The sequence below is a fragment of the Eleutherodactylus coqui genome, chromosome 7 (assembly GCF_035609145.1).
Source record: "Eleutherodactylus coqui strain aEleCoq1 chromosome 7, aEleCoq1.hap1, whole genome shotgun sequence".
Classification (NCBI taxonomy): Eukaryota; Metazoa; Chordata; class Amphibia; order Anura; family Eleutherodactylidae; genus Eleutherodactylus; species Eleutherodactylus coqui.
The window spans coordinates 148,112,989-148,139,759 of NC_089843.1; the positions used below are offsets into that span (position 1 = coordinate 148,112,989).

The following is a 26,771-nucleotide window of genomic DNA, read 5'->3' on the forward strand; positions in this document are numbered from 1 at the left end:
TATGGAAAATGACACGGAGTGGAGGAGCCCACTCAAGATATCTTTGTGTACAACGTGAGAAAACAGCCCTGGGGACTAGTAAGGGGTTTCATATCCAACACTACAGGTTGAGTCAAATATTATGAACCCCTCTGTGAGACATTTATTCTCATCATTCCCATTACAGATTAGACCAATGGGGGTACCTATGACATACTTCACCATACTCTCCAACCATTCTGAACATAAAATAATTAGTTTTAAAGAAGTTTAATCATGACTATAAAAATTTTTCCAGCAGCTGGGTCCGTTCTAAAATAAAAAAATAGATAATACTCACCTCTTCTCAGACCTCCGAATCTGAGCTGGCTTCCAGGTAGATGGGTGGAGGCATGTGACTGCTACAGCCAATCATAGGCTGCAGCATCACATCCCCAAACTTCTAGCATCATGGCTCCTAGGATGAGAGCGCTAATGCCAGGAGTGACAATGGTGATGATGTGGCCTCTGATTGGCCGCAGCAGTCATATGCTCCCACCCAACTGTCTATCCAGAAGTTAGCGCCATGACAATGTGAGCCATTCAACTCCAATTTGGAAGCATAGAAGAGGTGAGTATGATCTATTTTTTTAATTTTATAATGTGCCCAGCTGCACGAAAAGTTTTACATTGTATTGGATTGTGATCTCCCAGTGGGAATATTGGTCATTTTAAATTGTCTATGCTCATTGTTCTTGTGCGGAATTTACTGGTTTACAACTAATTTCATGTCAACAAGTATTTCTTAATATCTCCTTTGGAAAACCAGATTTTATCCTATATGGCGATAGAACACTCTAAAACCTTTTTGGACTATTGATGGATTAAATATGTCTACTCCCAGTTGTCTCATTTTAGGAGCAACAGAGAGCGGTGTGTAAATAGGGTTGCTCTTATCAAGGCGTGTGTTCCGAGTAGGTAGTGTGGACATTAGGGGTATATCAGGTGACTTTCTCGAGTTTGTTTTAACTGGTATAAACAAAGGTTAAGTTTTAACATTGAATCGGTTTGGGAACAAAGGCTTTGTTTGTGTTTGTAAGTAAATTGTAAATTTGCTGACCCTTGATTACTTGGATATGATGAGTTGCAGACTCTCGCTATCTAATTTGTTTAGTAGTTATTCTTTACCAAAACAAGATGACACAATAATTTATCTTTGTGCATAACCGTTCCTGACCTAATCCTCCTTTCGGGGCAGCCATAATATATGCATTTAATGAGATCACTGAACTGAATAAATGATTCCTGGAGAAATATTTGGACAGCTGTGATGATTAAAGGGGTTGTCCCGCGCCGAAACGGGTTGTTTTTTTTTTCAACCCCCCCTTCCCCCCCCCCCCCCCCCCCCCGTTCGGCGCGAGACAACCCCGATGCTGGGACTGAAAAAAAGAACAGCACAGCGCTTACCTGAATCCCCGTGCTCCGGTGACTTCTATACTTACCGGTGAAGATGGCCGCCGGGATCCTCTTCTGTGCGGTCCATTGCCGATTCCAGCCTCCTGATTGGCTGGAATCGGCACGTGACGGGGCGGAGCTACACGGAGCTACACGGAGCCCCATAGAGAACAGGAGAAGACCTGGACTGCGCAAGCGCGTCTAATTTGGCCATTAGGCCATTTTAGACGGCGAAAATTAGACGGCAACCATGGAGACGAGGACGCCAGCAGCGGAGCAGGTAAGTGAAAAACTTTTTATAACTTCTGTATGGCTCATAATTAATGCACAATGTACATTACAAAGTGCATTATTATGGCCATACAGAAGTGTATAGACCCACTTGCTGCCGCGGGACAACCCCTTTAACACAAAAACAGTTCATTTCACTGTTCACCAACCTAAAAGTGCTCAAAATCGTCACAATAAATCTATGCTTATTGTTTAGGGATTTACTATCAAGCATTTACTACTTGTGAGAGTAATAGGATAATACAGCAGGAAAGACACCGATTCCCTTATTAATTCATGGATTGCTCCTGCTAATAAAGGAATAATTCTTGTTAATAAAAGTGTATGATATTAATATATTTGAGAATCACTAAGCATCACCAAGCATCACTTTGGCCAGTCTCACACAGGCGTTTGTAAAAACGCAATACTTTACAGCGTTTTGGAATGTCATTTTCAAACGAGTTCAACAGCGTTTTTAACGCAACTCATCATTGCTATGTCTGATGTGGTACGTTAAAAAGTGCTGCAACGAACTGAAATAGAACATACAGCATTTATTTAGCACAGAGTTAGAAATGCCGTGCTAAAACACTTGCCTGAGTGGCCCCATTAAAATCAATGGAGGCTCAGTACGCTGTTAAAAACACCTTAAATCGTGTGTAAAGAGAGGCAAAGGATCTGGAGCTCAGTATTCAAAACAGAGGTCCAGGGGTGAATTGGGTATCCAAAGTCCTATAAAAAAATTACAAACTCGCCCCATATTCTAGGTGAGTCCATGCCAGCAGCAAGTGCAGTGTTTTTACTAAGTAATACCTTATCAATGGTAAGTGTATAATGGGAGCTGTAGTTTCAAACTAGAACGCTGCACACTGCAGGAGCAGAATCCATAATGATATTGAGTGACTCACAGGTGACGTCCTCTGGTCTGAGTCATTCTTTTTCTTCTCCATCTGGTTCAGACCTTCATGACTTCTTCCAGCTAATTCTCGCTTCTGCAATGTTTACCACCCAGGCATCTTTGTCTCCTCTGAAAATAACAGCACCACACAGTGAGTGTGAATATTAGCTCTACTCACTGTTCCCCAGAAATAAGTCATAATCATACACCGTGCCCATGAAATAATACAATGCAACCAGCAGAATAAATAATAATCTACACTGTGCCCCCAAAAATGAATAATACATTGTGTCCTGGAAAGGAATAGTACACTATGCCACCTGAAATTAATTATAGAACACACAGTGCCCCCCAGAAATTAAAGGGGTTGTCTCGTGAAATCAAGTGGGGTTCAGCACTTCTGTATGGCCATATTAATGCCCTTTGTAATATACATCGTGCATTAATTATGAGCCATACAGAAGTTATTCACTTACCTGCTCCGTTGCTAGCGTCCCCGTCACCATGGATCCGTCTAAATTCGCTGTCTTCTGACATTTTTAGACGTGCTTGCGCAGTCCGGTCTTCTCCCTGGTGAATGGGGCCGCTCGTGCCGGAGAGAGCTGGTCCTCGTAGCTCCGCCCCGTCACGTGTGCCGATTCCAGCAAATCAGGAGGCTGGAATCGGCAATGGACCGCACAGAGCCCACGGTGCACCATGGGAGAAGACCCGCGGTGCATCGTGGGTGAAGATCCCGGCGGCCATCTTGGTAAAGGAAGAAAGAAGTCGCCGCAGCACGGGGATTCGGGTAAGTAATAAACTTTTTTTTTTTAACCCATCCCTTGGGTTTGTCTCGCGACGAACGGGGGGCCTATTGAATAAAAAAAACACCCCGTTTCGGCGTGAGACAACCCCTTTAACTATAATACATTGTGCACCTGAAATGAATTATAATACAGACTGGCCACCAAGTAATTAATTATAAACACTTGGTGCTGTATAGTGGTAATCCAGTGTGTAAGTGCTGCTAATGACACTGCCATGCTTCATTATCCAGGCTGCTCAGTGCTGCAGTACATGGCTCTGTTCACAATCGCGTTAGCTTTTTTTCCATCAAATGTCCAGTAAGGGTAGTGTATCATGCTGCCTAATTCTATGCAGGGACAAAAAAAATAAAAAAATCTGACAGAATCCTGAAAGACCCATTATGAGGCAATGCAAAAAAGGGATCCTAATGGATCGCAACAGATCATAATGCCATGTCCATCATGAGCCCCATTAAAAGAGAACTTGTTTAGAACAGAGCCTAATAGTAAAAAAAATAGGAAGCTCGAATGAAGGGCAGCAGCAATGTCAACATTGTGGAAAATTAGATAACTTTTGCACTGTTCTGAGCACATCTGAGTCTTCCATCGAAAATATTTTTCAGAAGTATTGCTCAACGTATATATCTGATGGAAGGCTGCCACATGTATCACTGTACAGGTAAACAATGGCATATGTATTGTGCTTGAGTGGGAGGCTAGTGTCATGATGGCAAATGTCCTTCTTTCACCTGGAAGTGAAAAGTTGGGTGTCACAGCCTAGTCTCTGCCCTTTGGTATGGTGTCCTGGTGTAGTTCTACATGTGTCTCCCTGAGAAGAGAGACCAAGGAGGCAAGAGAGGCTAATAGAAAAACTCACTTGTTTTCTGCACATGCAGATGGTGATAAGGTAATATCCAATATATTCAACACAGTCTACTTTTGCTATTCCAGGTGTCTGGAAGTACTGATACCTAAAATCCCGTAATGGTTGGGACAAGTGTCACAACCTGTACTTGACACCCTTTATTCTAAAATCCTTGGAACCAGGAAAACGGCTTATGCTTGTTTCCTAACTAGCTGTCTGCATGATGCACACTACAGTTATTCTCCCTCTCTTCTAAACTTTCTAGAACTCTGCAAGTTCTTTTAGAATTTGTGGTCCTCCCAGCAGCATAGAGCTGATTGGCTGAGAGCAAGGTTGCCAACCTGAGTTTTCCTTTTTTCTGGAAAACTTATCTAAAAATCACAGCCAATATATTTTTTACGGACTCATTGGAAAACCATAATTAATAATAAAAATTATAGGTGTCACGTGTCTATAAAGTCAAAAACGGATAGCCACTCAATACCAGTTCATAAGCCTGAAAGTGGGACAGAGCTAGTCTGACCACTCTCAATCTGTATCATGTTAGAAGATAAGGCCTTCTTCCTCATCTTTTGGACCAAAAGGTAATCCACATGGGCACCCCAGCCCCAGGAGGGGGAAACTGGAGTGAGGAGACTCTGGGGTTGAGAACCCAGAAATTTCCCACACAGATGTTCAGTGTAACCACCACTGTAGAAAGTTGATTCAAGGTGAATTAATATGCCCCTGTCTATATACCTATGGCATCTATTCCGGGAAAAAGAACATTGCTCTACAGTGTTCAAATGTGTGCCTTTGCCTAAGGAATGGTGACTATGGTTTAAGTTAGAAGATCCAATACCTTCATGGAAGATTAGGCTGCAGTCCTGAAAGTATTAACTCTATTCTCTCTTGGGGCAGTTTCCACTAGGAACCAATTGGAATTACAGTGAAGCCTAGGTACTTCAATTGTTTAGAGGAAATGAGATGAGACTTGTTGACATTAAAAATGTCTGATCTTGCAGGAGTTAAATTGTTACTAGTAGATCCTGATAAGGTTAATGAATTTAGGAGGCCTTCTCTAACCAATCTTTTAGATCGATATGGTGCATATACCCTTCAATCTGAGAGCTGAGTTTAGTACTAACATAAATGTGCTCGGCACTGATGATATGAAGAATGGCAACTTGTGAACTGAAAATGGTGAAATCCAGTGTCCATGTGAACTGGAATTCTCAAAAAATTCTTGTGGCTGGGCAATATTGACACATTACCATAAGCATCTGGGATGTCTATGGTGGCAAGTAAGTCTTCTTCCATCAGCATTGTGATGAAAGAGAGGATGGTCTCCATTTTGAATTTCTTTTTGTGAATGAATTAGTTGAGGAAGGTAAGATCTATGACCAGCCTTCACTTGCCTCCTCACTTTGGGGCCAGGAATATTTTGGAATAAACTCCTGGCCCCTTAGCTATAGATCAGCCTTCCTCCAGACCAGACTTCTCAATGAATTCTTGAAGAAATAGAAAAATAACTGGATTCTTGCTGGTGTTGACATATAAATGATCTGGAGAAAGCCTGAGAATTCTATTGCTTACACATAGAGATGAGCGAACGTACTCGTCCGAGCTTGATACTCGTTCGAGTATTAGCGTGTTCGAGATGCTCATTACTCGTGACGAGTACCACGCGATGTTCGAGTTACTTTCACTTTCATCTCTGAGATGTTAGCGCGCTTTTCTGGACAATAGAAAGACAGGGAAGGCATTACAACTTCCCCCTGCGACGTTCAAGCCCTATACCATCCCCCTGCAGTGAGTGGCTGGCGAGATCAGGTGTCACCCGAGTATAAAAATTGGCCCCTCCCGCGGCTCGCCACAGATTTATTCTGACATAGAGGAGGGAAAGTGCTGTTGGTGTCGGAGCTGCTATAGGGAGAGTGTTAGGAGTATTTTAGGCTTCAAGAACCCCAACGGTCCTTCTTAGGGCCACATCTAACCGTGTGCAGTAGTGTGGAGGCTGCTTTTTGCAGTGTTGCACTTTTTTTTTTTTTTTGTGTATCGGCCGTGCAGAGCATTGCGCCCTGCAGTAATTATATATACTCCAGGGCCAGTAGTGGTGGTGAGGCAGGGACAGAAGACATATATTTATTGAATATAGGCAGTGGGCCTTTCCAAAAACATTTGGGGAAAAAAATCTATTTGGGCTGCCTGTGACTGTCCTCAGTGTACTGGGTCTGTGCTGGGTGTAGTTGTCCTCCTAATTCATATGCAGCCAGCTAAGTGTTACAGCAGGCTTGCGCAAAATTATTTCCTGGCTCTGTGTTGGCTGTTAAATCACCACTGTATTCCAGTCCAGAGTGCAACAGTCTGCAGTTATTTTACATACTCCAGGGCCAGTAGTGGTGACGCAGGGACAGAAGACATATTTATTGAATATAGGCAGTGGGCCTTTCCAAAAACATTTGGGGAAAAAAATCTATTTGGGCTGCCTGTGACTGTCCTCAGTGTACTGGGTCTGTGCTGGGTGTAGTTGTCCTCCTAATTCATACGCAGCCAGCTAAGTGTTACAGCAGGCTTGCGCAAAATTATTTCCTGGCGTTCCGTAAGCGAAGTCAGCCTCCAACCACAGGCCAATAAGCGGCACATTTAATTACAGCGTTCTGTTTCTGCACTACTGGTAATACACCATGCTGAGGGGTAGGCCTAGAGGACGTGGACGCGGGCGAGGACACGGAGGCCCAAGTCAGGGTGTGGGCACAGGCCGAGCTCCTGATCCAGATGTATCGCAGCCGACTGCTGCGGGATTAGGAGAGAGGCACGTTTCTGGCGTCCCCACATTCATCTCATAATTAATGGGTCCACGCGGTAGACCTTTATTAGAAAATGAGCAGTGTGAGCAGGTCCTGTCGTGGATGGCAGAAAGTGCATCCAGCAATCTATCGAACACCCAGAGTTCTGCGCCGTCCACTGCTGCAACTCTGAATCCTCTGGCTGCTGCTCCTCCTTCCTCCCAGCCTCCTCACTCCATTACAATGACACATTCTAAGGAGCAGGCAGACTCCCAGGAACTGTTCCCGGGCCCCTGCCCAGAATGGGCAGCAAGGGTTCCGAATCCTCTCCCACTGGAGGAGTTTGTCATGACCGATGCCCAACCTTTGGAAAGTTCCCGGGGTCCGGGGGATGAGGCTGGGGACTTCCGGCAACTGTCTCAAGACCTTTCAGTGGGTTAGGAGGACGATGACGATGAGACACAGTTGTCTATCAGTGAGGTAGTAGTAAGGGCAGTAAGTCCGAGGGAGGAGCGCACAGAGGATTCGGAGGAAGAGCAGCAGGACGATGAGGTGACTGACCCCACCTAGTTTGCTACGCCTACTGAGGACAGGTCTTCAGAGGGGGAGGCAAGGGCAGCAGCAGGGCAGGTTGCAAGAGGCAGTGCGGTGTCCAGGGGTAGAGGCAGGGCCAGACCGAATAATCCACCAACTGTTTTCCAAAGCGCCCCCTCGCGCCATGCCACCCTGCAGAGGCCAAGGTGCTCAAAGGTCTGGCAGTTTTTCACTGAGAGTGCAGATGACCGACGAACAGTGGTGTGCAACCTTTGTCGCGCCAAGATCAGCCGGGGAGCCACCACCACCAGCCTCACCACCACTAGCATGCGCAGACATATGATGGCCAAGCACCCCACAAGGTGGGACGAAGGCCGTTCACCGCCTCCGGTTTGCACCGCTGCCTCTCCCCCTGTGCCCCAACCTGCCACTGAGATCCAACCCCCCTCTAAGGGCACAGGCACTACCGTCTCCTTGCCTGCACCCACATCCTCACCTCCGCTGTCCTCGGCCCCATCCGCCAATGTCTGTCAGCGCACCGTCCAGCCATCGCTAGCGCAACTGTTGGAGCGCAAGCGCAAGTACGCCGCCACGCACCCGCACGCTCAAGCGTTAAACGTGCACATAGCCAAATTTATCAGCCTGGAGATGCTGCCGTATAGGGTTGTGGAAACGGAGTCTTTCAAAAGTATGATGGCGGCGGCGGCCCCGCGCTACTCAGTTCCCAGTCGCCACTACTTTTCCCAATGTGCCGTCCCAGCCCTGCACGACCACGTCTCCCGCAACATTGTACGCGCCCTCACCAACGCGGTTACTGCCAAGGTCCACTTAACAACGGACACGTGGACAAGCACAGGCGGGCAGGGCCACTATATCTCCCTGACGGCACATTGGGTGAATTTAGTGGAGGCTGGGACAGAGTCAGAGCCTGGGACCGCTCACGTCCTACCCACCCCCAGAATTGCGGGCCCCAGCTCGGTGGTGGTATCTGCGGCGGTGTATGCTTCCTCCACTAAACCACCCTCCTCCTCCTCCTCCTACGCAACCTCTGTCTCGCAATCAAGATGTGTCAGCAGCAGCACGTCGCCAGCAGTTGGTGTCGCGCGGCACGGTAGCACAGCGGTGGGCAAGCGTCAGCAGGCAGTGCTGAAACTACTCAGCTTAGGAGATAAGAGGCACACGGCCCACGAACTGCTGCAGGGTCTGACAGAGCAGACCGACCACTGGCTTGCGCCGCTGGGCCTCCAACCGGGCATGGTCGTGTGTGACAACGGCCGTAACCTGGTGGCGGCTCTGCAGCTCGGCAGCCTCACGCACGTGCCATGCCTGGCCCACGTCTTTAATTTGGTGGTTCAGCACTTTCTGAAAAGCTACCCACGCTTGTCAGACCTGCTCGGAAAGGTGCGCCGGCTCTGCGCACATTTCCGCAAGTCCCACACGGACGCTGCCACCCTGCGCACCCTGCAACATCGGTTTCATCTGCCAGTGCACCGACTGCTGTGCGACGTGCCCACACGGTGGAACTCTACGCTCCACATGTTGGCCAGGCTCTATGAGCAGCGTAGAGCTATAGTGGAATACCAACTCCAACATGGGCGGTGCAGTGGGAGTCAGCCTCCTCAATTCTTTACAGAAGAGTGGGCCTGGTTGGCAGATATCTGCCAGGTCCTTGGAAACTTTGAGGAGTCTACCCAGATGGTGAGCGGCGATGCTGCAATCATTAGCGTCACCATTCCTCTGCTATGCCTCTTGAGAAGTTCCCTGCAAAGCATAAAGGCAGACGCTTTGCGCTCGGAAACAGAGGCGGGGGAAGACAGTATGTCGCTGGATAGTCAGAGCACCCTCATGTCTATATCTCAGCGCGTTGAGGAGGAGGAGGAGGAGCATGAGGAGGATGAGGAGGAGGGGGAAGAGACAGCTTGGCCCACTGCTGAGGGTACCCATGCTGCTTGCCTGTCATCCTTTCAGCGTGTATGGCCTGAGGAGGAGGAGAAGGAGGAGGAGGATCCTGAAAGTGATCTTCCTAGTGAGGACAGCCATGTGTTGCATACAGGTACCCTGGCACACATGGCTGACTTCATGTTAGGATGCCTTTCTCGTGACCCTTGCGTTACACGCATTCTGGCCACTACAGATTACTGGGTGTACACACTGCTCGACCCACGGTATAAGGAGAACCTTTCCACTCTCATACCCGAAGAGGAAAGGGGTTCGAGAGTGATGCTATACCACAGGACCCTGGCGGAGAAACTGATGGTAAAATTCCCATCCGACAGCGCTAGTGGCCGAAGGCGCAGTTCCGTGGGCCAGGTAGCAGGGGAGGCGCAGAGATCAGGCAGCATGTACAGCACAGGCAGGGGAACACTCTCTAAGGCCTTTGACAGCTTTCTGGCTCCCCAGCAAGACTGGGTCACCGCTCCCCAGTCAAGGCTGAGTCGGCGGGAGCACTGTAAAAGGATGGTGAGGGAGTACGTAGCCGATCGCACGACCGTCCTCGGTGACGCCTCTGCCCCCTACAACTACTGGGTGTCGAAGCTGGACACGTGGCCTGAACTCGCGCTGTATGCCCTGGAGGTGCTTGCTTGTCCTGCGGCTAGCGTCTTGTCAGAGAGGGTGTTTAGTGCGGCTGGGGGAATCATCACAGATAAGCGTACCCGCCTGTCAACCGACAGTGCCGACAGGCTTACACTCATCAAGATGAACAAAGCCTGGATTTCCCCAGACTTCTCTTCTCTACCAGCGGACAGCAGCGATACCTAAACAATACGTAGGCTGCACCCGCGGATGGAAGCATTGTTCTCTATCACCATCAAAAACGTGGACCTTTTAGCTTCATCAATCTGTGTATAATATTCATCCTCCTCCTCCTGCTCCTCCTCCTGAAACCTCACATAATCACGCCGAACGGGCAATTTTTCTTAGGCCCACAAGGCTCAGTCATATAATTTTTGTAAACAATTTTTATACGTTTCAATGCTCATTAAAGCGTTGAAACTTTCACCTGAACCAATTTTTATTTTAACTGGGCTGCCTCCAGTCCTAGTTACCAATTAATGCTCATTAAAGCGTTGAAACTTTCACCTGAACCAATTTTTATTTTAACTGGGCTGCCTCCAGTCCTAGTTACCAATTAAGCCACATTAACCAAAGCGATTAATGGGTTTCACCTGCCCTCTTGGTTGGGCATGGGCAATTTTTCTGAGGTACATTAGTACTGTTGGTACACCAATTTTTTGGGGCCCTCGCCTACAGTGTAATCCAATTAATTTTTTGCCCACCTGCATTAAAGCTGACATTACATCAGCTGTGATGGGCAATGCAATGGGATATATTTATGTACCGCCGGTGGCTTCCTGGCACCCACCCATGCTGTGGGTCCACAGGGAGTTGTAACTGCATGTGTCTACTTCTAAAGAACCCCAGTCTGACTGGGGCATGCAGTGTGGGCCGAAGCCCATCTGCAATAAACATGACATTACCTCAGCTGTGATGGGCAATGCAATGGGATATATTTATGTACCGCTGGTGGCTTCCTGGCACCCACCCATGCTGTCGGTCCACACGGAATTGTAACTCCATGTGTACACTTCTAAAGAACCCCAGTCTGACTGGGGCATGCAGTGTGGGCCGAAGCCCACCTGCATTTTATCGGACGTTACCTCAGCTGTGATGGGCTCTGCAATGGGATACATTTATGTACAGCCGGTGGGTATCAGGGAGCCACCCATGCTGTGGGTGCACACGGAATTCCCATTGCGGAGTTGTACCTGCCTGTGACTATTTATAAAAAACTGCGGTCTGACTGGGGCATGCAGACACCTTGACAGAATGAATAGTGTGTGGCACATAGGTTCCCCATTGCTATGCCCACGTGTGCAGCTCCTGATGGAGGTGGCACAGGATTATATTTCTCATTGCTTCTGTACAGCATTGTGGGCTATCACCCTGCCCCTTTTAAAGAGGGTCGCTGCCTAGCCATGCCAACCCTCTGCAGTGTGTGCCTGCGGTTCCTCTGGCAGACGCACTTATAAATAGACATGAGGGTGGTGTGGCATGAGTGCAGCTGAAGGCTGCGCAGGGACACTTTGATGTGCGCTGTGGACACTGCGTCGTGCGGGGGGGGGGGGAGGGGGGGTTGGGCAGCATGTAACCCAGGAGAAGTGGCAGCGGAGTGTCATGCAGGCAGTGATTGTGCTTTGTTGGAGGTAGTGTGGTGCTTAGCTAAGGTATGCATTGCTAATGAGGGCTTTTCAGAAGGAAAAGTTGTTGGGAGGGGGGGGGCCCACTCTTGCCGCTATTGTGGCTTAATAGTGGGACCTGTGAACTTGAGATGCAGCCCAACATGTAGCCCCTCGCCTGCCCTATCTGTTGCTGTGTCGTTCCCATCACTTTCTTGAATTGCCCCGATTTTCATAAATGGAAACCTTAGCGAGCATTGGCGATATACAAAAATGCTCGAGTCGCCCATTGACTTCAATGGGGTTCGTTACTCGAAACGAACCCTCGAGCATCGCGATAATTTCGTCCCGAGTAACGAGCACCCAAGCATTTTGGTGCTCGCTCATCTCTACTTACACGCTTTTTATGGTTGAGGAGTTCTTTGATCACTGAGAAGAAATGCCCTTAATCTTGCCCTAGCCATGATTCTATAGGCCAGGCATAAATCGTCTGTAGTTTTCAGAATATTTACCACCTCTTTGTAGAGGGCTGTTTTGTTTCTTCTGATAATGAATTCTCCTCTTTTTTGAGATCACTTATTACTGGTTCTGAATCTTGGAGATTCTTCCTTTTGGTCTTGAAAGGATGTAAGAGGCATTTTCTTTTTAATCTCAGAAAATGTCCTTTCTTCTGACTCGTTCAGAGACTTAGATTTTCTCCAACTGGGGCAAAACAGAGAACTGGGTGAAATGGAAGTTTACAAAAGTGGTTCATGGAGGAAAAATCTTCTAGACATTGATTATCTACGATGCCCTTCTAATTGAGTTGGTTAAGGCCATGGATCTGAATGACAATTTAATGCCATCCAGAGGAGGAATTCCGATGCCAATTTTAATGAAGGTGTCTTCAGCAGGACTTCATCCTTATGTACTGCATTTTCTAAATCCATTATTAGGTCACTCAACCAGACTCTGAGGGCTCTGGCCACTGGTACCGATGCTACCTTGCTGCAAATCAGATGCATAAGCTTTATTTATACTAGATTCTGCTGCATGCTCCATAATGTCCTTCAAAAGAGAGGACTCTTCCATTGGAACTATGGCTTTTCCTTCAGATTTTGAGAAATGAAATAATCCTTTATGTTTAGGTTTATGTGAAACATCTCTTTCTGATTCTACTGTAGGCTTAACAGCTTTGTGCTTCTGGATCATCTTAATCTGACAGTGAAAAATAGTGCTGAGATGCATTTGTTTTTTTAATGTCTCTGAGCAGATCTCATTTTTTTTAAAACTGAGTACAACTAATCTTTGAACCAGGATAGAAATTCCCTGGCCTCCCCTTGATCGGAGGCATTGTGTTTGGAATTCCTGGTTCTCTTTCTGCTACTCTCGAGAGGTAAGCAATTTATACCACCAACACAAGCTACTATTGCACTTTAGCACTATTCTTTGAGCATCTCTACATATACATACATACTGATTATTCTTATGTTTTAATTTTAAACTTATTTGAATAAATTAATGCCTTATATGTATTATATTTTTAGCAAAAATTCCAGTTTTTATTACACAATGATGGGATATTTTAGATATTATTTCCATGTATCTAATTATATTGCTATAAATATGGACCCAGAATTTATTAGCTCAATTATTAAACTGAAAGCTATGTACCTAATTATTCCTAATTATTAATTTAATTATTTATTTGTTTGCTTGTATTGTTCATGCTTTTTATTTTTAGTTCTTATAAATTACTATTTTTATTGTTACAAATTAAATTTTATGTAATTACCCCCCTATTTGTCAACATATTCCCCATTATATGTACAGTGTGTCTAGCTACCCCTTACAAGGATTTCTGCCTACCGAGGGATTTTTAGGGCTGTGTTATATATTTAGGCTACACAGCCAGCCATGTGAATGGATGAGAAGACACAACTTTTGCCCGCGACTCGATCATGGCTTTTTTTTTTTTTTTACACGCATTTTGGCCGGCGTGAAGACGCATCGCCTGTGTGAAAGAGGAGCAAGTTTTCTGCCTTGCTTTATAGGGTAGGCTCATTGATTGATTAGTTAACTAGTTTCTGTTTGGTTGAACCTAGCGGACTTAGCGTATTTGTGTTTGTGCTGCCATAGGACGATTAGGAAATGTAGTATATAGCAGAATGCCTAGAGAAAACCCACATGGGCACAGGGAGACCATTCAAGCAGGATGGAGATGTTACCATCAGACGACTTTAAGTTAAACCACCAAAAAAAGACTATTAGTTATGATAGAGGCTAAAAAATATTTTAAAGCTCTTATTTGGGTTCCTGGAGGACTGGGCTGACTTTGCTGTCGGCTACAGGCTCTACCGTAGGGACAGGCTGCATCTTAATGGGGAGGGTGCAGCTGTGCTGGGGGAGAAGATGGCTAGAAGGCTGGAGGAGTGTTTAAACTAGGGACTGGGGGGAGGGCAAAAAGAGAAATAAGGGGGTAGTCAGTGTAGCTAGCGACCTGGGTCTAAGCAATGGGAATGGGGGTCGAGCAAGAGGAGGTGTTAGTACAGTTAGAACTGTCAGATCAGCCAATAGTACCATTAGTAACAAAATGAATTTAAATAACAAAAAAAAAAATGTATAAATTGTATGACCACGAATGCAAGACGTCTGATCGGTAAAGTGGGTCAGCTTGAAGCGAGAATGACTGATGAAAACTATGATATAGTCGGAATAACGGAAACATGGCTTGATGATAACTGCGATTGGGCGGTGAATTTACAGGGTTACAATCTCTTCAAAAGAGACCGTGGAAACCAGAAAGGGGGAGGGGTATGTCTGTACGTCAAATCATACTTATTGCTGGGGGGCGGAGCCTAGCTTGCCGAGAGAGTGGTCGCATGGCATCAGTGCTCCTGCAGTGAGAGACGAATTATCTCCCCTGCGGGCTCCACTGGGCCATCTTCATCCCACTCAACATCAGCCTTTGCTGCCTCACAAGCTAGAGCTTAACAGGGAGAAGCTCCGGACGAATTACACCAAGTCGCGGAGCGGGGCCTACCTCCTGCGCTGAAGCCGGGCCCTGGAGTAGATTGCCGGCGCGGACCGGAAGTGGAGCGCCTCCTTTATCATCGCCCGGGAGTGCATACCGGCCCGGGACAACAGCGCGGACTGGCATAAGGTTAGAGGGGGAGAGGAAGCCTGAACGGGACGCCATCTGAACGGCGCTGCATCCGAGCGCTCCGGTCAGAGAGTCGGCGCGCGCTTCTCGGCAGGGAGCGGACCGGAAGTTCGGCTGCCCGGCGCCATCTTTGACCAAGCCTCCCCAGAGCTTAAGCCCCTGGTGCCCTTGCAGCGTAGGTCTGTGCGGGGAGAGCGTGGAACGCCACCCGAGGGGCCCAACTGACAGTTCCATCACCACCGGGACAACCCGCACTGCAGCGGCCCCCCCCCCTCCCCCCTCCCCCACCGGAGAACATTCTATAACCTCAAGTGGAGAGGGCCTGCATATTAAGCACCCCGGCACCAGGAAAGTCAAGAGGAGGATTCCTCCCCCTCTTCCCTATCAGCGGGGCCCTCCACCTGTGATAAGAAGGGTACACGAACAGTGATCGCTTATTAACCGGTTCAGACCCGGAGTGCAGTATACAGCGCCTCGGGGAGGTAGACCCCCCTCCCCCCCCCTTCATCAGAATATAACTTTTCATATATTCACCTAAAAGCTACCAGACTGAGGACAAACCGAGACCCTCTACCTGGTATAAACCGGCCAGAAGTCACAAGCTGCATCACACACTGCGGGCCTCCCCCCTTTTTTTTTTTTTTTCCCGCGTACAATTTTTGAAGGGGGCCCCAGAAGAGCTCATAAGGGCCCAGAAGGAAAGCCCTGACAGGGACTCATTATAAGAAAACCACAAGCTGCATCACACGCTGCGGGCCTTCCCCCCCCTTCGCCCCCCGTGTACAATTTTAGACGGGGGCTCCAGAAGAATTCATAAGGGCCCAGAGGGAGGGACCTAACAGAGACTCTCCACAAGAGAGCCACGCAAGGTCTAACACTGTCAGAAACACTCACGGTTCCTCACAGTTTACCCAGGGAGTGAGGCTCCCTACAGGAGAAATGATGTGCTAAAAGATAGTACCGTCTCGGCGGCACCTATCGGGACTTCTAATAGCAATTTTGATATCAAAATGGGGAAGACAAGTAAAGAAAAAAGCAGTGATCCTCAAGGTACCCCCCGTTCAAACAAGGGACAAGTTGATTTGCAGCGTTATTTGAAGGAGCGTAACACAAGGTCTCTGCACGACACAGTTAAGTTAACACCCTCTCAAGTATCCAGCAGAGCAGCCAGCATGGAGAGAGAGGACGGGGGGGACTCAGAGGGGGAAGAAGGCGAGGGCATCTCAAAGTCCTTTATGAGGGACCTCATGACCTCTACTATGAAGCCTGTTCTTATGGAGTTAGGAGAAATTAAAGAAGAAATGAGGCAGCTTGGTAGAAGAGTAGATGACCTAGAGTCCTCTTCTGCCACCATCACAGCACATGCTCTCGACATGGAGAAAGTCCTAGCTGAGCACCATGCCCACCTCAACAAAGCCCTTATTATGCAGGAGGATATCGAAAATAGAAACAGGCGTAATAATATCCGCATAAAGGGCCTCCCGGAATCCTGGGCCGCAGAGGCGCTCCCTAAAATCGCCGGGGAAATCTTCTCCCTGATCCTAGGTGCCGAAAGAGCAGACGGCATCTCCATAGAACGCATTCACAGAGCCCTGAGGCCTCCGCCTTCGCCTTCTGAACCCCCTAGAGACATTGTTTGTAAGCTGTTGAACTTCCCAGATGCGATAGCAATCCTGAGAGCAGCAAGAGACCACAAAGACCTCTCCTATGCAGACTCCTCAATTCAACTATTCCAGGACTTGGCACCATCCACTCTTGCAAAACGCCGCCTGCTACGCCCCCTTCTGGATGCTTTAAGGGCAAATAATATCAAATATGCGTGGCTTTTTCCATTTGGTATCGGTATCACCCACAAGGGGCGTAAGCTAAACATCCGCTCTCCAGAGGACCTACAGAGCTGCTGGCAGATCCTCGAAATGGAGCCTATAAACCTACCTTGCTGGCTGCCGATCCCCGATTTTCCCAACCTGCCTCGCCTGGACCCCCCGGATAAGTGGCAACCGGTTGCAAACACAAAATCCCCTAGGGGGAAAAAGAAAAAGGCCCGAGAGGAAGCCTCAGGAGACTGCACCTGAATTGGGACTCTGTTCCTTTGGATTTACGTATTACACCTGGTGGACAATAACCCACTTAAGTTCAGGGGCTCTGTGATTTGATCACGTCGTACCACCTTACACTCGGCGAGCATACAACTGAGTGCAGGGGACAGATATTGCACCTGTCACCCCTATGTGGTCCATCACAGAGCCTTATCTGAACCGCATAAGCGACGGGATCCTGTTGGTCATCCTGTCGCCTGTTATTAGTTTATTCTTTGGGTTACTGGTCATAAGTTCCTTAGTGTCCTGTTTTCATCTGTATTCTTGCATAAATGTTCTCACTGTCTACATACCCCACTTCTTAGGTCCCGAGGGGTAACCCGCCGAGCCGGTTCATCTCAAGCCCTACGGTTGACTGTCTTGGTGCGGTGCTCGCTTCTCTTTGTTCTCAAATTCCCTTACTAAGAAAGAGTAGCCCGGACCCTATTCATTGTTACTAATAACTTAGAAGACCCGCTCCAACCTGCTATATACTATTGTCCTCACTCTTTTAGGAGCGTTTAGTTGTGTATCCCCACCCTCTCGTGTCAACCCTGCTATCCTCGCCATCCTTCCCTGGTGTTCTTCCCAACCACCTAACACCCATCTTACACCCACCCCCCCTCTCAACAACTAACTAAGGCACACTCTATTACGGTGGGCCTGAGCTCTAGTCCTGATTTACCGTAACTCTACTCTTATATTCTAGCAGAAAGTCCCGACTGGGATCCTCTCCCTAGTGAAGCCTAACCACCCTCCGCACGATGGATGATCTACGAGTCACTTCTTTCAATGTGAAGGGCCTTAATTCTCCGATGAAGAGGCATAACATCTCTCTGTTGGCCAAGAGGTATGGCACAAAAATTCTCCTTTTGCAGGAAACGCATTTCAAAAAGACGAAGTGTCTATCCCTGCCGGGCAGACACTTTGAGCAGAGCTTTCATTGCGCTCACCCGACCTCGTCCTCCAAGGGGGTGTCAACATATCTCCACAAGTCCCTTAACTTCTCCTGCACCTCCGAATATAGAGACGGAGAGGGCAGAGTCCTCTTCTTGAAGGGGCTAGTCAACAATACAAAAATGACCATAGCTAATCTTTATGCCCCAAACGCGGACCAAATCCCCTGGCTAGTCAAACAACTGACAACATTGCGCCACTTCATGGAAGGCCACCTGATCCTGGGAGGGGACATGAATGTAGCACTCAACCCTCTGATTGACTCCTCAACGGGTAGATCGCATATCTCTCAACTAAAACTCAGGAGGCTCGCGCGGGTGCTCCAGGACCTTAACTTGGTGGACGGGTGGCGTATTCTGAATCCTTCTACGAAGGATTATACCTTCTACTCTCACGTCCACAAATCATATCAGAGGCTGGACTACGTTTTTGTCTCCTCCGACCTCATGACCTCCGTAGTAGGAGCTAAGATAGATATTATCACTATCTCCGATCACGCCCCGACCCACATTGATTTGCGCCTATCGCATCCCAAACCCAGAGAGTGGAGATGGCGCCTGAACGCCTCACTATTAGACCCGATTGAAGAAAGAGAACGCCTCTCTAAACTTATCGAAGAGTTTTTTGTCTTAAACGGGGAGGAGGGCCCGGAGGTCCCGGTAGTGTGGGAGGCCCATAAGGCCTTTACAAGAGGCCTTTTGATAGCGCTAGGCACCAAAACAAAAAAACTCCAACAAAAAACAATAGACGCCAAACTAAATAGAATCTCGACATTAGAACTGCAGGCTAAATTATCTCAAACTAAAGTTATATTGGATGAACTGACCAATCTGAGGAAGGAGCTTAAACAAATTCTGGAGTCGAAATTCATTAGGAAACAACTTTACTTCAAACACACAGTATATGCCCAAGGCAATAAAGGGAGTAAGCTTATGACTGCCCTAATAAAGAAAGCACGCGCAAAAAACTTCATCAAATCCATTAAATCTCACACAGGCTCGCTGGTGACCTCCTCGGAAGACATTGCCGACGCGTTCCAAAGATACTACTCCCGTTTGTATGACATTAAACATGATACCCCCCACCCTGAGGGATTGGATATAAAAAAGTTGACTGTGTCCGCCCTCAGCAGCGCGCAACTACCGAAACTAAATGACACACAAGTGGCCTCGCTACTGACACCTGTAACACAACCAGAAGTAGAACAGCTTCTTGCTTCTAGCCCTCAAAATAAGAGCCCGGGTCCGGATGGCCTGAACCTCCCATACTATAAAGCCTTTGGCTCTGTCCTGACCCCCAGACTCACTGAACTCTTCAACGCTTTATTAAATGGTGCTATTCTGCCCAAGCAAGCGGCTGAAGCACACATTACCTTAATCCACAAACAGGATAAGGACCCGGAGATGTGTGGTAACTATCGCCCAATCTCTTTGATTAACTTCGATATTAAACTATGGGCGAAACTCCTCGCAAAGAGAATGGATAGTTTGGTTCCCCTTCTAGTCAATGAGGAGCAGGCGGGCTTTGTGCGTGGGAGGGAGGGCAGAGACAATTGCCGCAGGTTACTCCATGCGATACGCTTAGCCCAAAAGCATCACATCCCATTGGTTCTGGTGGGAACAGACGCCGAAAAGGCGTTCGATCGCGTCGACTGGGCCTATATGAGGGAGGTCCTGGACCGCTTCAATTTCCCCCCGGCCTTTGTCTCTGCTGTTTTCTCTTTGTACGCAGCCCCCCACGCCAGACTCAAAATTAACGAAATTCTATCCGCTCCCTTCGACATTAAGAATGGAACACGCCAGGGCTGCCCCCTATCTCCCACGTTATTCGTCCTAGCCCTAGAACCCCTTCTTCAATTAGTACGACACGATCCGGTCATCACAGGAATCTCATGGGAACACCATACCCTCTACACTACCGCCTTCGCAGACGATATAGTTTTTTTGGTGTCCAACCCAGAGGAGGGCCTCCCCAGGTTGATTGATCTGCTCAACAGTTTCGGTTTAATTTCTAACTTTAAAATCAACTACGGGAAGTCTACGGTCCTAAATGTGTCTACCCCGAGGAACCAAATCAGAAAATTAAAAGAAAACTCACCCTTCACATGGGCGAACTCCTCAATAGACTTTCTGGGGGTCAAGATCACTGGGGACCTCAATAAGCTATACGCTGCTAACTTCCCTCCTTTATTAGATCAGATTAAAAACCTTCTGAAGCTATATGATATTCCCCGCATCTCGTGGTTTGGAAGAAAGAACATCCTAAAAACTTACATTTTACCTATAATCACATATAAAATAAGGATGCTCCCTATCCTCCTGCCGTCGAGCTTCTTCATAGCGCTCCGTAGGGCGTTCTCTGGGTATGTCTGGAGGCAGAGGAGACCGAGGTTAGCCTATGGCTTGATGACGAAGGGGAGGATGGAGGGCGGCATTGGCCTTCCGGACGTCCGGGAGTTCTACAGGGCATCACTTATGGGCTACTGGATGGATATGGTCCACCCAATAAAGGACCAGCTCTTTGTCTCGCTGGCTAAATACGCAAGTGGCGATGCATTCATAGAGGATCTCTGGGCTCCTTCAAAAACTAGGTGCAGAGCCAAAAATTTCAACCCCCTGATTAAGGGTCCTTGCGAGACTTGGGCTGATCTGAAGGAGGAACTGATTCCTGAGCCGCCCACACTTGCCCCACTTAGCCTTCTCCCGAGGCTCCTAGACATACCTCTTGACTCAGCTACCAGAGCAATATGGGATAGGTTCAACTCGCTCAACATAAGTGACCTGCAAGTGCTAGCGCACTTAAGTCCCGCTGAAGCACTTAAAACCTTAGTCCCACAACATAAATTCTCCTTCCTACAATTGGCCTCGGTCGAGAGGATGTTTGGGGAATTCTTCAAAAAATTTCCATCTACCAGACCCCAGACGCCCCTTGAAAAAGCGCTGATGGAACAAAACCCAAAACGGAGGAAATTATCGCTGATCCGTAAACAATTTATCATCAAAACGTACCCATCCAAACCTGCTTTCTTACTTTCGTGGGAAAAGGAGCTGGGCATTACTCTGACATCAAGCGACACACACTTAATTCTAAACTCATCCTTCGGCCTCTCTCAGTGTGTTTTAGCCCAAGAATGCCATTACAAACTCCTCGTTAGATGGTATAAAACACCTCAATGGCTCTACGCGTACAAACTGGCGCCACACGAGAGATGCTGGAGATGTGATGGGGACCCAGGTTCCTATCTCCATATCTGGTGGGATTGCTCGGTGTTGACACCCTTTTGGAGGGAGGTTGAGGAGATCATGAGGAAAATCGCCCCTGCTCTTGTCTTAACTCCGGAGATAATCTTCCTATGGAAGCCGTCTCCAGCGTTTCACCCAAGGAAGAACAAACTCTTGGCCTTCATGATAGATGCAGCTAAAGCTTTAATTCCCACCCTGTGGCTCCAAAAAATAGCGCCCTCAGTTTCTCAGTGGTTAGCGAGAATGGACGATATTTGCAACATAGAAGAACTCTCCAGTTGGTCCGGGGACACAAGGGAGGAGTACTTTCAGGTATGGGGGCCATGGAGGGAATTGAGGCGCACCCCATACTAGAGTGAAAACTGGTTAACTGTGAGGGGGACATAGCCCGGCACACATCTGGCCAAGAGAGAGCCTTTCTTACCTGACCCTTCTCCCCCCCTCCCCCTCCCAACCCCCTCCCCCCCCCCCCCCCCCACTCCCACTGGTGGTCACCCCTTGTCATCACCCAGGACACCACCGATGCTACGTAATAGTTCCCACCTTTCCTTATGTTCCCGTTCATTATGTCTGTCTCCGTTTGTTTATATCAATGACTGGAGGGTCGATAAACAAGAGGATAGCAGTTCTAGGTCTCTGGTGCACAGTGTTAGCTGTTGCAAAGGGACTCTCATGAAGAGAGATCCTCTTCCATTCACTTTAAGATCGCTACGCAGTCATGGTTATTATGTTGATTTTCCTTGTATACCCTGTATGTCTTCACTTACTGGATTTAAATTTGTTATATCCGTATTAAAATAAAAATTTCAATAAAACTGATTTAAAAAAAAAAAAAAAAAAATCATACTTATTGCTCAGGCTACGGGAAGATATAGGTGCAGGAGATAAACAGGTGGAATCTCTGTGGGTAGAAATACAGAGAGAAAAAAACCAACAAAATCCTGATAGGGGTCTTCTCTAGACCACTAAAAGCAACAGAAGAAACTGAAATCTTACTATTAAGGCAAATAGAAGAGGTGTCAAAGTGCAACGAAGTAATTATCATAGGGGACTTTAATTATCCGGATATAACATGGGAAAACAAAACCTGCAATTCTCATAGGGGTGATAAATTCTTGAGAACAATTAAAGATAATTACCTTATTCAACTTGTGCAGGAACCAACTAGAGCAAGGGCCACTCTGGACTTAGTACTAATTAACAAACCAGACCGAATAATGGGGGTACAGGTTGAGGGGCACTTGGGGAACAGTGACCACAATACAACTTCCAGCTGTCATTCAATAAGAAGCCTTGTCAGGGAGTGACAAATAAACTAAACTTTAGTAAAGCAAAATTTGATCAGCTTAGAACTACTATTGGTAACATTAATTGGGACAATCCCCTTAAAAATATCAGTTCAGAGGACAAATGGGAAAAGTTCTAAATGATCCTAATCACCTCATGTGAGCAGTTCATTCCCTTTAAAAATAAAAGAACTTTAAGTAAGAGGAAACCATTGTGGCTCGACAAGACTGTAAGGGGGGGCAATAAACGAAGAAAAGAAAGCATTCAAACTACTAAAGCAAGAAGGTAGCGTAGAAGCGCTAAAATCGTACAGGGAAAAAAACAAAATAAGCAAAGATAAGATCAAAATTGCTAAGCAGGAGGCAGAAAGACCGATCACCAAAGAGAGCAAAAACAACCCGAAACTATTTTTTAACTATATTAACAGCAAAAGGATTTGTACTGAGAGCACTAGCCCTTTAACAAATAATGCAGGAGAAATCATTGAAGATGATGGAGGGAAGGCAAATCTATTAAACAGTTTGTTTTCAAGAGTATTCACGAAGGAAAAGGAAATGCCATATGAAATGCAGGGGACCAAAATGAACCCCTCACAAAATATCTCATACCTAACGCAGGAGGAAGTGTGGAACCAGTTAGTTACAGAAGATTAAAATCGATAAATCGCCAGGCCCAGATGGAATACACACAAGGGTACTAAGGGGACTAAGTGATGAGATAGCTAGGCCGCTATATCTATTATTTATGGATACTACTAAAACCAGGGTTGTACCACTGGATTGGTGCATTGCCAATGTGGTTCCAATTTACAAAAAGGGGTCCAAAAGTGAGCCTGGTAACTACAGGCCGGTAAGTCTCACTTCAGTAACTGGAAAAATATTCGAGGAGTTTCTGAGAGACGCCATCAAAGAATACCTCAAGGAGAACAACGGAATAACTCCTCACCAGCATGGGTTCATGAAGGGTCGATCATGTCAGACCAATCTGATCAGCTTCTACGATGAAGTAAGCTCTAGGCTGGACCTGGGAGAGTCTATTGATCTCGTATATCTGGACTTCTCTAAAGCATTTGACACTGTGCCGCATAATAGACTGATATATAAAATGAGGCAGCTTGGACTGGGTGAAAACTTGTGTATTTGGGTAAAGAACTGGCTCAGAGAAAGAAAGCAGAGCGTGGTAATAAATGGTTCATACTCTGATTAGGCCACCGTCGCAAGTGGGGTGCCACAGGGTTCAGTATTGGGCCCCATTCTGTTCAATATATTTATCAACGACCTGATAGAGGGACTGCACAGTAAAATATCAATATTTGCAGATGCACAAAATTATACAATATAATCAATGCAACAAAGAACAATATACGGCTACAAACGGACCTAGATAAGCTGAGGGCTTGGGCAGAAAAATGGCAAATGAAGTTCAATGTTGATAAATGTAAGGTCATGCACATGGGCAGGAGAAACGGATGTCACCAATATACACTAAATGGGTACTGCTAGGAAAAGTGATATGGAAAAAGACCTGGGGGTACTAGTGGATTGTAGACTAAACTGGAGTAATCAATGCCAGTCAGCTACTGCAAAAGCTAATAAAGTCTTGGGGTGCATTACAAGAGGTATAGGGGCGAGGGATGAGAACATTATTCTACCACTATATAAGGCACTTGTTAGGCCCCACATGGAATACTGCGTACAGTTCTGGTCACCGGTGCTCAGGAAAGATGTTACAGTGCTGGAGGGGGTACAAAGAAGGGCAACTAAACTAATAAATGGAATGAAGGGACTGGAATACCCAGAGAGGCTGTCAAACTTGGGATTATTTACCCTGGAAAAAAGTCGGCTAAGGGGTGATCAAATAACATGTATAAATACATGAGGGACAATACAGGGATCTCTCCCACGATCTGTTTATACCCAGGACTGCAACGGTAACAAGAGGGCATCCGCTACTCTAGAAGAAAGCAGGTTTTATCGCCAACACAGAAAAGGGTTCTTTACTGTAAGAGCAGTGAGACTATGGAACTCTCTGCCTGAGGATGTGGTAATGACAAAATCCATAGAGGAGTTTAAAAGGGGACTTGATATCTTACTAGAGGGGAAGGCTATTACAGGATATAAATCTTAGGTCAATTGTTAATCCGGGTACACAGCAGGTAGGAACTATTAGGGGTTGATCCATGGATTAGTCTGATTGCCGTTAGGGAGTCGGGAAGGAATTTCCCCCAAATGGGCTAATTGGCTCCTGCCTCTTGGAGTTTTTGCCTTCCTCTGGATCAACAACATAGGTGAATAAACAGGCTGAACTAGATGGACATTGTCTTCATTCGGCCTTACATACTATGTTACTATGCTATGGGATCCTAAATAATTAAGCAATAAAGCCATGATGCAATAGGGACCCATGTGAGTTTACATGGCCATGCACTGGGATATTGATGATAGCGGCGCATAGATCTAAGCATTTCTGTTAGTTTGAACTGAAGTAATGATACAACGTACATAAATTATACAACGGCACTTCATCATACAATATTAATTGGTTCCAGATCGACCACTGTATGTTGAAAATATTGTATGTTGAAACCATAACTCTATGGAAAACTGATAACTTGTGAACAGATCAGAGATTGTATATGTGAAGGCTCATGCAATGCTACTTTGATAGATCCATCATAAGCGCTTTCCTAAATATATACTCAGGGGACCTTCATAAATATGCACACAGGAGACCTGATACATTTTGCTCTGTGTACTCATGATTCAGATGCTTTAGTAACACCATATATAAAGGTAACATGCTTCAAATACTAAAGGCGACAGGCACACTGTTCATATGATACTTCTCAAGTAGACAGCCACGGGGGAGCAATAAGTTATATAGGATAACAAGTAAAGGCTATCATCTCTTGAAGACATACTGGTATGCATACTTTATACACATATGGTATACATATATACAAAAGTTCATAAGGATATCAATTTAAGCAGACTGTCATCTGACTGAAATATTATACAAGAAGAGAAGATATGGTAAACCTATGAAAAGCATCCATTGTAATGCCTGACTTTAGGGAACTGCCATGTCAGGTGTCAACAACTTTTACATGAAAGAAATAACACAATGAGACCCAAATATGTTCTTATTTTGTCAAATGCTATACCCAACATTTTATATGCTGTGTAATGTATAAATTTGATGTAGACATTCTAGTAAAGCAGAACATGTTTTTTCAACCAGTTCTCAATAGCAAAATTTGTAAGATCAGTGTTGTCTTGCTAACAGATCCGACTGTTTGCTGGCACATCGTTTGTAACTCTATTAACAATAGGAATCCATCCTGGTCTGTTTTGGGTGGTAGGAGGCAAAAGAGGTTACAGGATACGAGGCAGATGACGGAGTTACAAAAATAGCAATTCTTTGTTTTAACTGGAGATGAAAGAGCACGCTTGTTTAAGGCTGATGCTCGATCGAGTATCGGTCTTGTCGAGTAACTGATTACTCGACCGAGCACCATTCGGGGAGTTGGCGTGGGTAGCGGGGGAGAGAGTGAGAGATCTCTTTCTCCCCCCTGCTGCTCCCCATCGCCCCCTCCTTCCGCATGGTGCTCGGTCTAGTAATCAGTTACTCGACAAGACCGATGCTCGATCGAGCATCAGCCTTAAACGAGCGTGCTCGCTCATGTCTAGTTTTAACCAATAATAGAACAGGGTTATGCGATTGGGAACAGATGAGATTAAACTCAATGCTACCATTACATGAACCTGACTATCACTAACTAGAGACAGTAACGGCTATTATATACAATTAATTACACTCACAACAGTACACACTAGAGATAGAACAAGTAATAAGACCCATTTACGCACACAGATGATCGCTCAAAATTCGTCAGATACTGACATTTTTGAGCTATTATTTTGCATTAGCTACTAACAGGCTAATCAGTCCATTAGAAGATAACTAGCTTCATTTGCCTGTATTTAGAGAACAGCGGGTGGCCTGTTCTCTAAATACATCACTATTTTTCTCTAGCATTAAATGTTATCAGCGTTAAAAGTTCTGGATCAAGGTGTGCTGCTAATAATTGCTCTCCTAATGTCTGCTGACTTTCATCCAGTAGCAACTGACCTACACAGTCCTACTGCATCCTCCCTAGGGTTTCTAGTAAGTTTTAGGAATTTTCTTGGGGTAGGACCTCCATCTGCAGTGCCTAATAAGTTCAATGACCTCCTTATTATAAGCTGCTTTATCATGCTCAATGCTATAGTGCCTATAGCTTGTATGGCGCAGTCTACTGCATCGTGCTGCATGTCCAAAGACAGATCAGCATTATGTATCACAACCTTCA

The 26,771-nt window shown here is 46.4% G+C and overlaps 1 long non-coding RNA gene across 1 annotated transcript in view; it reads right to left on the minus strand.

Annotated features, from left to right (window-relative positions):
- Positions 1-26,771, minus strand: part of LOC136573475 (uncharacterized) — a 104,266-nt gene that overhangs the window by 15,450 nt on the left and 62,045 nt on the right. Inside the window, exon 2 of the long non-coding RNA XR_010785887.1 lies at positions 2,595-2,713. This is a non-coding gene — a long non-coding RNA (uncharacterized lncRNA). The remainder of the gene's footprint in view (positions 1-2,594; positions 2,714-26,771) is intronic.